Consider the following 16,092-nt stretch of genomic DNA (forward strand, 5'->3'; position numbering starts at 1 on the left):
GTAGCCAGGCTGATACAGAGATCTGGAATTAAGGAGTGAGATCTGAGTTGGAGACATGCATTTGGAAATCACTAGCATATATACAGTAGAAAAAGTCATGAAGGGCCAGGCACTGTGGCTCAGGCCTGTAATCCCAACACTTCGTGAGGCCAAGGCGGGCAGATCACCTGACATCAGGAGTTTGAGATCAGCCTGGCCAACATGGGGAAACCCTGTCACTACTAAAAATACAAAAATTAGCCAGGTATGGTGTCACACACATGTAATCCCAGCTACTCAGGAGGCTGAGGCAGGAGAAGCGCTGGAAGCCAGGAGGCAGAGGTTGCAATGAGCCAAGATCATGCCAATGAACACGAGCCTAGGGGACAAAGCCAGACTTCATCTTAAAAAAAAAAAAAAAAGTCATGAGAAAGAAGATTGAGGACGGAGCCATGAGAAACAACAATGTCCAAAAGGAGAAAGATGAGGAGGAGCAAACAAAACAGACCATGATGAATGGACTAGAAAGGCAGGAGTAAAAGCCTGAGGGAGTGAGGTCCTGAAAGACAAGTGAAGACGCCGTTAGGGAGAAGATGCCCTCCATTGGCTCAAATATTGCTGACAGATTAAATAAAATGAGGTGTAAGAAAAAATGCATAGATTTATTTACAGAAAAAAGTAGTGATAACCTCGAGAAAAACAACTCTGGAGGAGTACTGAAATTGAAGACTTACTGGCATTGAGATCAAGAGTGAATGGAAAGAAAATTTGAGCTCGTGAGTGTAGACAGTTACTTAAGGGACAACATACTTAACACTCATGACTGAGAATGATGTAATTTTCGTCCACAGTCATGGAAAAGTGATAGACAAGAAATAGTTTCCAAATTTTACATAACAGGTGGAGGTTTCAAATGCTATGTAACAATTATATATTTCAAAGGTTATAAAAATTATACACATGTGGCATTAAATGCCAGACCAAGGTTTTAAAGGCCCCTTGAACATTTCTAGATTACATAAGCTGATTATCATTTTGTTCATGCTTATACATAAACACCAAGAAATACTAAAGGTCTCAACAAGAATATTTCTTGCTTGATAAAAATCAGCCAATTCTAGGACAGTTGACACTCATCAAATATACAAAGTAATTGATCACAGTAAAATACTGAGTTCTATTAACAGGAATAAAGTGAGAGAAATGCAGAAAATAATCTTCTTTTATAAATGAAGTTTTTAAAATTATATGAAGTCACTGTGGAAAAATATGGTGAGGTGAATACTCAAATATATCCTTTTCTCAAAGGAAAGTTAATGTCACCCATGCAGGACACTTTTACATGTAAGAGTCAATGCATTAGCAGCCCCTTCCTTTGAGCACAAGGGTCAGCAAATAAGCACCTGTGGGCCAAATCCAGCCCACTGACTGTTTTTGTAAGTCAAGTATCCTGGAACACAGCCATGCTTATTCACTTTACAGTCCATAGTGTCAATTAGCTGGGTGTGATGTTGCACACCTGTGGTCCCAGCTAGTAGAGAGGCTGAGGTGGGAGGATCACTAGAGCCCAGAAAGTCGAGGCTGCAGTGATCACACAACCATGATCACACAACTGCACTCCAGCCTGGGAAACAGAGCCAGACCCTGTCTCAAGAAAATAAATATATGTAGTCCACAAAGCCTAAAATATTTACTAATTGGTTCTTTGCAGAAAAAGCTGGCCAACTCTTGGTTTAGTAGATCAAAGATCTTTGATGTATTTTAATAAAAGTTTTACCCAATACACTGAAATGTTTATATTAAATATAGATCCCCATGTACAATCCCTTGGCAATATTCAGACTGAGGGTCCAATATTTCAGCACTCAGGCACTGACAACAAAAATTTAATAATTAGCAATCTTGTTGCTAACAAGTTACAGTGTCAATGTAGCATGTAGCTTCCATTTCCAACACAGCAGATATTACAAGATTTTTAACAAGAACTCTTAAGATGTGTCATCAAACTAAATGCTTTAAATACATTTTATCTGTGAAATAATCAGTATACCCTAGATCTAACCTCATTTTTCAAAAATGGTTGCATAATACATTATTTTGGGGGTATGGAAATTGAGCTATTTCCTATTGATAAGGAAGTAGACTAGCTCCAAATTTTTAATATAATAATGCTATAATAAATGTCCTTATATGTAAGTATGCATGTAACATATCTACACAAATATCCTTTACATGTATTATACATCCTTACTCTGTTATATATCCGTGTGTGTGTGAATATGCTACTAAATTAATGTTCAAAATGTATTTACCAACAGTGTATGAAATGTCTTTTTCAGTGAAACCATTTCCCTTGCAGCAACACAGATGGAGCTGGAGGCCATTATCCTAAGCAAACTAATGCAGGAACAGAAAATCAAATGCCACATATTCTTACTCATTAGTGGGAACTAAACATGAGAACTCATGGACACAAAGAGGAGAATAACAGACACTGGGGCCTACTTGAGGGTGGAGCGTGGCAGGAGGGAGACGACCAAAAAACTACCTTTCGAGTATTTTGCTTATTATGTGGCTGATGAAATAATCTGTACCCCAAACCTCCATGATACAGTTTACCTATATAATAAACCTGCACATGTACCCTGAAGCTAAAATAAAAGTTCACTGAAAAGAAAAGAAAATGTCTTTTCCCTCACATTTGCCAATACTGGCTATTTTTCAAATAAATTAATGACTGGAAAAAATGGTAACTCATTGTTTACTGATTTTCATTTTTCTGATTAACAGGCAAGGCTGAATATCCTAGTAAAAGTATAAAATTTGTTCATCATGAATTAGATTGACAGCATATAGTTATCTCCTGTTCAATGTTGCCACAGACTTACCTGTGATACTGTTCATTCTCAGTGTCAGGAAATTGCTGGCTTTCAGGTGTTCTGCTTTTCCTTGGTGGAATTACTCCATCATCACCATTGCCAGCAGTGGCACCGTTAGTCAGGTTTTCTGGGAATCCCATATGAGTACTTCCGTGCTTCTTCATTTCTTCTTCAACCTTGAATGAAAGTTTGATATTAAGGATAGTTATCCCTTTATTGAATAGAAAGAATATTTTTCATTGATTTTATCACTTGACCAGTTTATCATTATTTTAGTCATTAAAAACATTTCACTCTTAAATTGGATCATATACACAGAACTATTACCATATAATTTTAAGATGCACTTATCATATCACTAATATATCACAGAAATTTTTGTAAAGTTTGCTTCATTTCTGTTTCAATGAGTAAAACAGAATTTTCCAAAATTCAAAAAGGGCCCTCCTCTATTTTGTACTTTTATTCTCAATCACTCTTCAGAATCTTATATATGTATTTACCCCCATTTGACTGGTGGGAACACATACATAAAAAGACAAAGATGCAAAATGTGTCTTCATCCCTCTTTACCACCTAGATTTTACATTAAACAGTCATTTTAGAGGATGAGACATCATGGGGCTTCAGGAATAGAAAGGAAGATTGCCCTTTTCTGCACTAAGATATTCTTCTCCCCCACTGCCTTTGAGCATTCTTTTTTCATTAGGTTCCTAGGATATCAAAAACACGAAGGTGCTCACTGAAACATGGGAACCAAAGTTTCCCACAATATAAGGAGCAGAGTGAAACTGCTGAGGTACAATCATGGAATTCCAGAAAATGAGTTGCTCCCCAGATTTCACATTCGATAGCCATAAAATTTTCTAGCTGGAAAATACACAGAATAAAAAATTATCTACTTTAGCCACATTTTCTATTGATAATCAGACTAAAACCAAGAAAGATAAAATTATTGATCCAAAGCTCCTAAAGTGGCATTACTTAGCATTTTACGGCACCATTCGGGACTATTCCATAATAATGAAAGAATATCTCTAGGGTTTGCATCTCTTTAAAATTCAATGTATAGAATTCTGAGTTAAGTATTAAATTTTTCACTGATGATTTATGCTACTTACATGATAGGATCATGTATGCCTACACTTACTACACTTTGTTAAACAACATAATGTAAAAATCTAATTCAACACAAACATTTGAATATAGAAGTATACCTTTCTATCACCACCCTTATTTATTTCTGGTTCTTGAGACATTTTCTGCAGATGCAAAAACAGAAGGTTAATTTGCTTGTTGTATTTCTGTGATGTCTCCTCTTTTGGAGCACATGTTTTTAAAATAATTTTATTCTTAAGTAATCAAGTATGGACAATAAAAATTAGAAAATAATTAAAATTAAACTTAAAAAAATAAATAATAATTAAAATTAAGATTAACTTTTTAATCTATGTTTAGCTACCGCCACATCACTGGCTTCTAACATGTGAAAAATAATTCACCTTAGCCAAAGGGAGAAGAAAAACATGAACCAGCAAACTTAACTTGGTCACTATTTGTTCAGACTAAACTTAATTTGTTATGTGTTAAATCTACCAAAAATGAATCAGCAGATCATTTGTAGTGTTGCAAAACCTTCCTCACCTGAAAAGAGTTTACCTCATGAAACCCTAACTAGTGAGCCCCTACAGTGCACCGAAGTGCTTCTTTAAAAGATTCCTAACTGGATTGTAGGCACACTTTAAATTATTAGGAGCCGAAATCAACACCCAACAGAAAGAGATGCAAATTCTTAAATTTTAATTGAAATTATATACTGTAATATGATAGTGTTATGTATCTAGATTATCTGCTTAAGTCCAGTTCTAATATATTCTAATATGTACTAATGACAGTAGATAAAAATTTTAATCTGTCCTGATTTTCTGCAACTGAAATAAATTAGAATGTTATTGTGTTTGTGCACTAACACCAAAGGTCCCATTCTGAAAGATATGATTCCTTTAATAGGCAGTTGGGTTGCTTTTTTGACCTGGTTCCCTCCCTGAACAGAAACACTGAGGTCAATGAGAGACCACAAGGCAGAATATATCTTTAACCTTAGTATCAGTGACTGACAATATAAAACTGCAGATTTTCAATCACTGGCCATGATTACTCTTTAACCATGAATCCAGCTCAGGGACCATCAGTGTTACATTGTTCATAATTCTATTGCTTAATAATATAATCCAATAATTGATGTTACCTTCTTCATCATGTTAGGGTGTTGTAAAAATAAAACAACAAAGTTCTGAAATTTGTTTTTGCCTCTATTCCAAAAGGAAAGATTAGCTATAAGCTAATCAAGAAGGCAGATAAGAATATTTTAAAATAAGAGTATTTTAAATTTCACAGTGGGTTATGTTGAAGTTAAATATCAAATATTAAATTAGAATCTATTGATTCTTCTTTTAATAAGGTTGCTGAATTTATTACAATAAATTTTAAGAATCTATTAAAATATTTTTTGTTTTTTGTTTTTTGTTTTTGACACAGAGTATTGCTCTGTCGCCCAGGCTGGAGTGTAGTGGCAGATCTCGGCTCACTGCAAGCTCCACCCCCCAGGTTCATGGCATTCTCCTGCCTCAGCCTCCTGAGTAGCTGAGACTACAGGTGCCCACCACCACACCCGGCCAAGTTTTTGTATTTTTAGTAGAGGCAGGGTTTCATCATCTTAGCCAGGATGGTCTCGATCTCCTGACCTCATGATCCGCCCACCTCGGCCTCTCAAAGTGCTGAGATTACAGGCATGAGCCACCCCCCCAGCCAAAAGATTCTTAAAAAAAGAATCTATTGATTCTCAAAGCCTAGTCTCAAAGGTAATTTCATTTGGACTATCTAATATTATTAAAGCAAAAAAAAAAAAAAAAAAACATTAAACCAAAAGTTTAAATTTAAGAGTTTCCATGCCTCTGGCTGGCTATTTTCACTTCCTTTAAGCCTTTGTGACTCTTCCTCTGATGTCAGCTTTAAGTCTTGTTCTGTTGAAAAATCCATATATTCAGTGAAAATCAACCACTTAGAACAGTTAAAAACTATTGCCTTTTAAAAACAGATTTAAGACATTTCATTTTATTTCATAAATTGAGTTTAATCTTTCATGAAATTGTCATTTACGAAATAATTCTCAAAAACTTCAAAAAACCACTTGGGGAGACATCAGATGTCACCAGATTGAAGACATACACACATGTTTAAAATTCCCTCATAAATTCATCCACCCAACATAAATGAACAAAACCACCATAAACCCAGCTTTAAAATACAGTAGAAACAATAAAGTGACACAGTATATTGTTCTCCACTTCCTAATAGTACCTTATAAATGATTTCCAAAATCACTGCTGACACCTTTATTACTGTACAACATTTTCCTAATATCTAAAATGTTTCCCTCCATAATTCTGACAAATTTATTTTAATTTTTTTTTTTTTAAATGAGCCAGGGTCTTGCTCTGTCACCAGGCTGGAATGAAGTGGTGCAATCAGCTCACTGCAACCTCTGACTCCCTGGTTCAAGCGATTCTCCTGCCTCAGTCTCCTGAGTAGCTGTGATTACAGGCAAGCACCACCACACACAGCTAATTTTTGTATTTTTAGTAGAGATGGGGTTTCACCATTGGACAGGATGGTCTCAATCTCCTGACCTCATTATCCGCCCACCTCAGCCTCCAAAGTGCTGGGATTACAGGCATGAGCCACCACACCCAGCCTTATTTTCATCTTTTGAAACAATCCTATGTGAAGTCTTCCTTGATTCTGCATGTCTTTCCCCAAATAAACAGGTATCTCCTTCCTTGAGGCTGCCTTAGAATTTTACTGATTTTTCTACGGCATCTTTACCCCCTAAGCTGTACATTATTTCTCCATATGTCTGTCCCCTCTGCTCCAAGACTGCAGGGGAGAGTCTTGCACATCATCTTTGTAAAAACAGTCTTTGTTTTACTCAGAAAATTTGTATTGAGTCCTGCTACATACATGCTAGGCATTAGGGTCTAAAAAGAATGAAAATAAAGCATCTCAGGGATGGCTTTTCTAGAACACATGCCCAAGCAGAGACTTAAATATTGAGGCTGGCCAGATTAAAAGGGGTAGAGGGCAGGAAAGGGTGACAGCATGCCCGGCAGCAGTAAGAGCGGGAGCGAGGCCTGAAAGAATGAAAGTATTTGCCTACAATAGAAGGATGAGTGAGTAGGGCACTACCAGCAGCTCAGTAATGCCAGAGAAAGGGCACACAGGGAAAAGGGCTAAAGATGGAGAGTGGGGCAGAAGTCAGATTATGAAAGCCTCATGTGTAATTTTAAGATGCTTGGACATTAATGTTCAAGAGTGGTCCCTGGTCCTATCTGCATTGAGATATAGATCACTTTAAATGCCAAAACCAATATTTCAAGTGAACCATTATTCATTAAGACAAAGTGACAGATAATTCATGTGGACACAACTGAAATGATACTATGTAGCGAATTCTCAATAATTCTCATGAACACTTGGAAAGTCAATTCTTTAATAAAGTCATACAAATTATAATAAATCAGTAAAGATTTGGTTTGGGAAGATGCTTTGTAAAGTTATAGTGCATATGAATACAACTAAGAGTCGTGAATTCAGAGCTGTGACAATAAAGCAAAGAAATTACATTGTGTTTGAGTCAGCAATCTTTAGATTTCTATCCAGTCTTCCCATCCAGTCCATAAATTCTAAGTATAATCCTGGTACTCACTCTCAAGTTTATGTTAAATACTATCCCATACAAAAACCACTCTTTCTCTTGTTTTCATTATTTATATGTTGCCTTGTTTAAAGGAAGAACACAAAAATGCCCTGCTAAAGGGATTCTGTTTGGCTGCAGGCAGCAAGAGGGAAAAACACAAAGCATATTTTGCAGAAAATGATTTATTAGAAGTCAGAACTATGACACGAAGCCAAGCAGGGCACTCTACGACTGAATTTGCTGTGCTGCCTTCATACGCTCCTTGCTCTTTCTTTTCTGGCAGCTGTGACTCACACAGGTCATGGAGAGTATCATTCCCTAAGAGGAACAACTCCGATATTCATCTTTATCTATTAAGTTCATCTGTCCCAAGTCTGTGTTCTGTGGATGCTGACTTTCGGTCATGGATGGTGATACACATGGACATTTATCATCCACTTTCAGATTCTTGGATCTTTGACAAGTGTTATTAGTGAGAGTCAAACTAGTAGGATGCAAGTTATAAATGCTGATTATCCAATTACCTACTCAAAATATCCTACACGAATATTCCATTAAACATGCATAGAAAAACATTAGTCATTCCTGCTGACCTGCTGTTCTTTGCTCTTCTGTATTCACCAGAAAATTTCCTACTCCTTCCTCACAACTAGGTTAAATACTAGTGTACAACCTGGAAACCTGTACATCATCTGAGATTTCTCTCTGTCCCCCAAGCCTTTCTCATTCAATTATCACTAAATCATATTGACAATACCTCTCTTCTGCCTCCATTTTGTATTCCCACTGCCACTGGGAACATAAACATTTACAAAATGGCTTTTATTTAAAAGAAAACCGCCAACTATTAATGTTATTTCTTACATGAAAAAAAAAATTAAGCAAAACAAATGAAAAAGGCATAACAAAGGCCAACATATTAAAATGAGTAACTGAGATTCCTAACGTTATTTATTTCACCATGGATGGGTGAAACCCTTATGATACATTGATACTAGTCCAAGGATGTGTGACATGGAAACCATAGCTGACTACTGCAAAAGCTTCCTTTGTCTCCTGGTCTGTACATGGTTGTCTTCCATGAATCCCAGCAAACTATAGGCCACAGGACAAATCCAATCTGCATTATGGCTTTGTAAATAAAGTTTTATAGGAGCTCAGTCATGCCCGTTTGCTTATGTATAATCATGATTTCACGCCACAACAGCAGACAACAGCAGGGTTAAATAGATATGATAGAGACCACATAGTCTGAAATATTTCCCACCTGGTCCTTTACAGAAAAAGCTTTCTAACCCATTTTACACCATAACCAGAATGACTTAATACTCAAATTTAATCTTGTGACTCTCCTGCTCAAATTTCTCCAATGAGCCCCTGCAGCACACATTGTTGGCTATCAGTAGCCATTCCTTATTCTTTCTTGCAGAAGAAACACAAGTCTATTGGGATGTTTATTATCCCAATCCCCCTCCTTAACCTCAGAAAGAGAAATGTTTATTCTAAGCTAATTAGGTATTTGCCTTCTCAGTGCCTGGTTTGGGAATGAGCAGGTACTGTGACCCAGCCAATGAAATGTTACAGGAAGCCCCTTGCATGCTTGTAAGTTTTCTCACTGTTTAAAAGACACACGTGAAGAAATGCAGCCCTTGCGATGTTGTGTTGTGAGAACAAGATGTTTGGAGCTGCTGCGGATTAGCGAACCATGAAAGGAGACGTGAATAAAACACTGCCAACAGCACAGCTGAAAGAGGGACAAGTGGGATCCTAGGATATCAATGAACAAACAAAACAACTCTGGTTCCTACTGTTTTAGCCACTGCTTATCTAGTATTTGCAGTCCAAAGCATTCTACCTGGTAAACTTCCCATGGCCCACGGGGTAAAACCTACTCATTTCTATAGTATTAAAAAGTCTATCATGAACTTGCCTTAGCTAAGTATTCACCTCATTCCCAACCTCTCGTATCTCACACTTTTGGTATTAGCAAAAGTGAATTGCTCAGAATCCCTGCAAAGTTCACTCAAGCATCTTGTCTTTTGCACTTGCTGCTCTTCCTGCCAAACAGGCAATCTCATTAGATGTTCCCTCTGGCAAACACACAACCTCGTTGCATGTTCCTTCTGCCAAACATTATTCTTCTGCTTCTTTACCTAGAAAAATTCTTCTTTCTCTGCATGCTTACCTTAAATCATACCTACTTTTTTCCAAAACTTTCATTCCTCCTCACATATGTCTGGCACATAATCAATATATAATAAATCATAATTATAAGCTTCCAGTGGGCATCTAGCACACAGTAAGCACTGAATAAAGTAGCAAAATAATAAAAATGACAGTGATAATAACAAGCTCCTGCCTGTTTTTTTGTTTTCTGTAGCCTTAGAAAAAATGCTTAGTATCTAAAAGACATTTGACAGTTATTTGTTAAGTGGACAAGTGAAAACATAAATAAAAATGTTTCCTTTGTGAATGCTGTTGAAAAAGCACAGAAATGAAATAGAGACAGTTCTGTTATGAGCATCTTAAAGACTAAAACTACATCTATTCCATCTTTGTCTCCTGCAACTTATAAAACCTAACTTATAGAAGCTTTTTGATATGAGATAGCTAAATTAAAGGTGTCCTTATGCAGCTTGGATTGTACCATGTATTAGGTGTCCACATCCAGGTAGCATACTAGCAATTTTGTTACTGTGAAACATTTTTATACTTTTATTATAATGTGCTGACCCTTGAGTTGGGCAAATTGTACATTATGACAATCGTTTGCCAAACGGTAGCAGAGCACCTTCTTCTAACAAAATTACTGTTATCATGACAATTAACCAGCAGGTAGAAGAACAGATCTTGTTCCAACAAAGTAAATGTATCTCTTTCAACTTCCAATTAGGAGGAATGAAGTCAGTAATAATGAGACCTTGTTGGCACAAGCATACGTAACATGACCTGTGCTTCACTGTTCTTTTGTGATCAAAAATTCCTTACTTTTACTTTTTTATCTATGGTAGGACCACTCAGAGCAGGGTTCCACAACTCCCAGGCCACAGACTGGTACCAGTCCATGGCATGTTAGGAACCACGCCACACAGGAGGAGGTGCACAGCAGGCAAGCCAGGGAAGCTTCATCTCTATTTACAGCCACTCCCCATGGCTCATATTACAGCCTGAACTCTGCCTCCAGTCAGATCAGTGATAACATTAGATACTCCTTGGAGCATCAACCCTGTTGTGAACTGCCCATCCGAGGGATCTAGGTTGTGTGCTTCGTATGAGAATCTAATGCCTGATGATATGTCACTGTCTCACTTTGCCCCCAGAAGGGACCATCTAGTTGCAGGGAAACAAGCTCAGAGCTTCCACTGATTCTACATTATGGTAAGTTGTATAATTATTTCATTATATATTACAATGTAATAATAATCTAAAGTAGCACAATAAATGTAATGTGACTGAATAATCCTGAAATCATCCCCACCTTCCCCCAGTCCATGAAAAAATTGTCTTCCACAAAACCGGTCCCTGGTGCCAAAAAGGTTGTGGACAACTGACCTAAAGTAATTCACTATCACAAGTCTTACCTGGGTTGCTGTTTTCAGAAGAGTATTTTGGCATCTGTTTTTCTTTGTAGTCAGAAAGTAATTCACAAATTCTATGTATAAAAATATAATAAATAAAATTACTGTTTTAAAATACTGATCTGGAAACTCACCAAACGTAAAATATCAGAACTTAACAGTATTATCCCATCCACTTATGCGTACTTTCTACAAACTTCTCATGAAGCTTCTAATTAAAGAAGAAAAAAAAAGGTGAAATACTCATAAATCGAGGGCACTTTGACCCAGTAAATTAGCTTGCATTAGCATTACATAATATAAAGTGTCCCAACTCTGCATAAGTCCTAGTTCCATAATGAACAGCTATTTGCTCTTGAACAAGCTGCTTCTCTTAGGCTCAATGTCTTCTTCTACAAAGTGAGGACTATGCTGCCTTATTTTCCTAGGTTGTTGTTATGATTTAACAAGATAACATTTTTCTAAATGCTCAGAGAAACAGTAAAACAATTGAATAATCTCTGCCTAAACTTTATGACTGAAATTATCTTGGAATCCCAAATAAAACCCAATGTGTATTTTATTCATAGGTTCTAATATGCAAATGTTATAGTTTTCAGGAAATGTTATTAAATCCTAATTTTGCTTCTTAGTTGTCCTACTCTTTATGGTTTATAATTCAGGGCATCTCAACTATGTGATAGTTTGTAACTAAGTTTTTTCATAAATATCTCATTAAAGTAGACAATGTGATTGTCCACTATTACGGAGTTGATCAATCACGCCAAGGGCAGAAAAACCAATGGATGTTAAGACTTGACTTGGACCAACGATTCTTCTCTACAGACTCGAACTCTGAGCCAGATGTTTGTTACAATGATGCTTATATACATGTTCATCTCCAGCTGACATGGGAGACCAAAACCTTACTTTTATTTTTTTTTTTAGGTTCCATGAAGAAGTTGCAAGTTGATATTCTCTAAATTTTAACATACATACTAACAATATATTTTGCACACAACACCCCACACGTCATTTGGCTCTGGTGTCATCTCACAGACCACCTTACATGACTATTTTTGTAGCGCAAATCACAATTTCAATATTTTGGTGGCACCGTTTTGCTTTGATTCACACTGTTTCCTTAGAGCTAGTCAGCAAACAGTCAAATGAGCTTCCAGTGACTGTGAGAAATATGGAATGCTTCCAAAATTTGTGTGGCCGCCTTATGCAAGGGCCAGCTCCTTAGGAGGCTGAGGCAGGAGAAATGCATGAACCCAGGTTGCAATGAACTGAGATTGCGCCACTGCACTCCAGCTTGGGTGATACAGTGAGACTCCATCTCAAAAAAGTAAAATAAGATACCACTAAAGTTTGCAATTCCTCTGACTCAGTTTACCATAATTACAATTATGATTACTAGTAAAACAATAAATAGTGAATAACCACAATATTGGGCTTTTCTCCCTAAATAAAAAAATTAATATAAAGAATGTAGCTTATTATAAAAAGCCAAAACAATTTTAAAAATGCATACAATTACCAGGCAAAACTGTTAGAATGAACCATGTCAAACATTTTATTTATTTATTTATTTTTGAGACACAGTCTTGCTCTGTCACCCAGGCTGGAGTGCAGTGGTGTGATCTCGGCTCACTGCAAGCTCTGCCTCCCGGGTTCATGCCACTCTCCTGCCTCAGCCTCTCCAGCAGCTGGGACTACAGGCACACACCACCACACTCGGCAAATTTTTTTGTATTTTTAGTAAAGACGGGGTTTCACCGTGTTAGCCAGGCTGGTCTCAATCTCCTGACCTCGTGATCTGCCTGCCTTGGCCTCCCAAAGTGCTGCGATTACAGGTGTGAGCCACTGCGCCCGGCCCATGTCAAACATTTTTAAAGTGAGAATCAATCAAACAATATACTCAGGATAAACTCCATTCACTCATTTAATAAGTATTTATTAGGTAGCTACGTCCAAAATGCTAAGCCTTTTCTAGGCAATGAGGATACGGTAGTGAAAAATAAAAACCCTATTCATGAGAGTGAGAAAAACACACAATAACAACAGACAGATAAGGCAAAATATACAGTATGTTAGAGGAGAAAAACTAAAGCAGGAAAACAAAACGTTTATGTGTTTGATGGGGAGGGTGGTGGGAAAGTTGGGATGGCCAGAAAAGTCCCTGCTGAGAAAGGGGTTTTTTTTTTTCTAACACAAAAAACCTTTTATTTGTATATCAAAGACTCTAAGAAACGATGACATAAGGTTAACAGCGTTGATGTCAAGATACAAATAGGTTTGAAGTTGGAGATGATAAATCACTTTTGTTTCATTGAACCTTCCCATGATTACATTAGAGAGCGTTCCTTGTATGCTCCCAATTGCATCTTAAGCATGATGCATCTGGGTAGTACCTGGTTCTTCCTCAGAAAGTGGTTGTTACTTAATGTGTTTCTTTTTACCCTTTTTCCTCTTCTTCTTAGAAAGGGGGTTTTAAATAGAGAACTGAAGGAATGGAAAGAGAAAGCTAGGAGGATATCTGGGGAAAAAGCATTCCAGACACAGGCAACTGCCAAGTACAGAGGTGTGCCTGGAGTCTTTAAGCACTAGGGGTAGATAAGGGACGACAAGAATTCAGTGTGGCTGAAGCAGAGCAAGGGAGATAATTAGGAGGAACTTTGACATATACTCAGAGTGAAATGGGAGGCAATCAGAAGTGCTAGGGCAGGGGAATGACACAATTTGACTCATGTTTTAAATACATCCACTGAGTTAAGAATGGATGAAAAGGGAAGTTTTTAAAAGCCAGGATGATCAATTCCCAGTCTATGACACTCATCTAGACTGCAGATGACCGTGGCTCAGATGTACAAGATATGACTGGCTTCTGGACATATTCTTCAGGTAGACCTCACAAGATTTACTGAGAGATTAGATGTGAGGTGTCAGAGAGAGAGAGATGAGTCAAGAATGACACCAAGATTTTTGGCAGATTTGTGGTTAAGAGTTACCCTTAACCAAAGTAGGAAAGACTACATGAGGTGTGGATTTCAGGAAGGACATCAGTAGCCCAATTTTGGATCTGACAAGTGTGTGATACCAAATAGAGACGTCAAGTAGGCAGGCTGATATAGAAATCTGGAATTAAGGAGAGAGATCTGAGCTGGAGACATACATTTGGAAATCACTAGCATATACACAGCAGAAAAAGTCACGAGGGGCCAGGTGCAGTCGCTCACACCTGTAATCCCAACACATCGTGAGGCCAAGGCAGACAGATCACCTGAGGTCAGGAGTTTGAGACCAGGCTGGCTAACATGGGGAAATGCTGTCTCTACTAAAAATACATAAATTAGCCAGGCATGGTGGCACACAGCTGTAATGCCAGCTACTCAGGAGGCGGAGGCAGGAGAATCGCTTAAACCCAGGAGGCAGAAGTTGTAGTGAGCCGAGATCACACCACTGAACTCCAGCCTGGGGGACAGAGTCAAACTCTGTCTCAAAAAAAGAAAAAGAATAAGTCACAAGAAAGAAAATTGAGGACTGAGCCCTGGGAAACAACAATGTCCAAAAGGAGAAAGATGAGGAGGAGCAAGCAAAACAGACCATGATGAATGGACTAGAAAGGCAGGAGGAAAAGCCTGAGGGAGTGAGGTCCTGAAAGCCAAGTGAAGATGCCGTTAGGGAGGAGATGCCCTCCATTGGCTCAAATATTGCTGACAGATTAAATAAAATGAGGTGTAAGAAAAATGCATAGATTTATTACAGAAAAAAATTAGTGATAATCTTGAGGAAAAACAACGTTGGAGGACTGCTGAAACTGAAGACACTGGTGTGAGATCAAGAGTGAATGAAAAGAAAATTTGAGTTCGTGAGTGTAGACAGTTCTTTTAAGAACATCACACTTAGGAGTCATGACTGAGAATGTTGTAATTTTCTTCCACAGTCATGGAAAAGTAACAGACAAATGGTTTCAAATTTTATATAACAGGTGTAGTTTTCAAATTTTATATAACAATTATATATTTTAAAGGTTATAAAAATTATACACATGTGGCATTACAAATGCCAGACTGAGGTGTTAAATTCTTATAACTATAGAGTAAAAGTTGCCTTGAACATTTCTAGATTACATAAGCTGATTATCATTTTGTTCATGCTTATACATAAAGACCAAGAAATACTAAAAGTTTCAAGGAGAGTATTTCTTGCTTGATAAAATCAGCCAATTCTACGACAGCTGACACTCATCAAATATACAAAGTAATTGATCACAGCAAAATACTGAGTTCTATTAACAGGAATAAAGTGGCAGAAATGCAGAAAATAATCTTATTTTATAAATGAAGTTTTTAAAACTATATGAAGTCACTGTGGAAAAACGTGGTGAGGTGAATACTCAAATATATCCTTTTCTCAAAGAAAAGATAATGTCACCCATGCAGGGCACTTTTACATGTAAGAGTCAATGCATTAGCAGCCCCTTCCTTTGAGCACAAGGGTCAGCAAATAAGCACCTGTGGGCCAAATCCAGCCCACTGACTGTTTTTGTAAGTCAAGTATCTTGGAACACAGCCATGCTTATTCACTTTACAGTCCATAGTGTCAATTAGCTGGGTGTGATGTTGCACACCTGTGGTCCCAGCTAGTAGAGAGGCTGGGGTGGGAGGATCACTAGAGCCCAGAAAGTTGAGGCTGCAGTGAGCCATGATCACACAACTGCACTCCAGCCTGGGAAACAGAGACCCTGTCTCAAAAAAAAAAAAAAAAAAAAAATAGATATAGTCCACAAAGCCTAAAATATTTACTAACTGGCTCTTTGCAGAAAAAGCTGGCCAACTCCTGGTTTAGCACATGAAAGACCCTTTGATGTATTTTAATAAAAGTTTTACCCAATATACTGAAATGTTTATATTAA

At 37.5% G+C, this 16,092-nt stretch overlaps 1 pseudogene; it reads right to left on the reverse strand.

Annotated features, from left to right (window-relative positions):
• The window catches only part of LOC104001945 (POTE ankyrin domain family member E-like), a 51,720-nt pseudogene that overhangs the window by 12,206 nt on the left and 23,422 nt on the right, over positions 1 to 16,092 (reverse strand).

Source organism: Pan troglodytes, chromosome 16 (assembly GCF_028858775.2).
Source record: "Pan troglodytes isolate AG18354 chromosome 16, NHGRI_mPanTro3-v2.0_pri, whole genome shotgun sequence".
Classification (NCBI taxonomy): Eukaryota; Metazoa; Chordata; class Mammalia; order Primates; family Hominidae; genus Pan; species Pan troglodytes.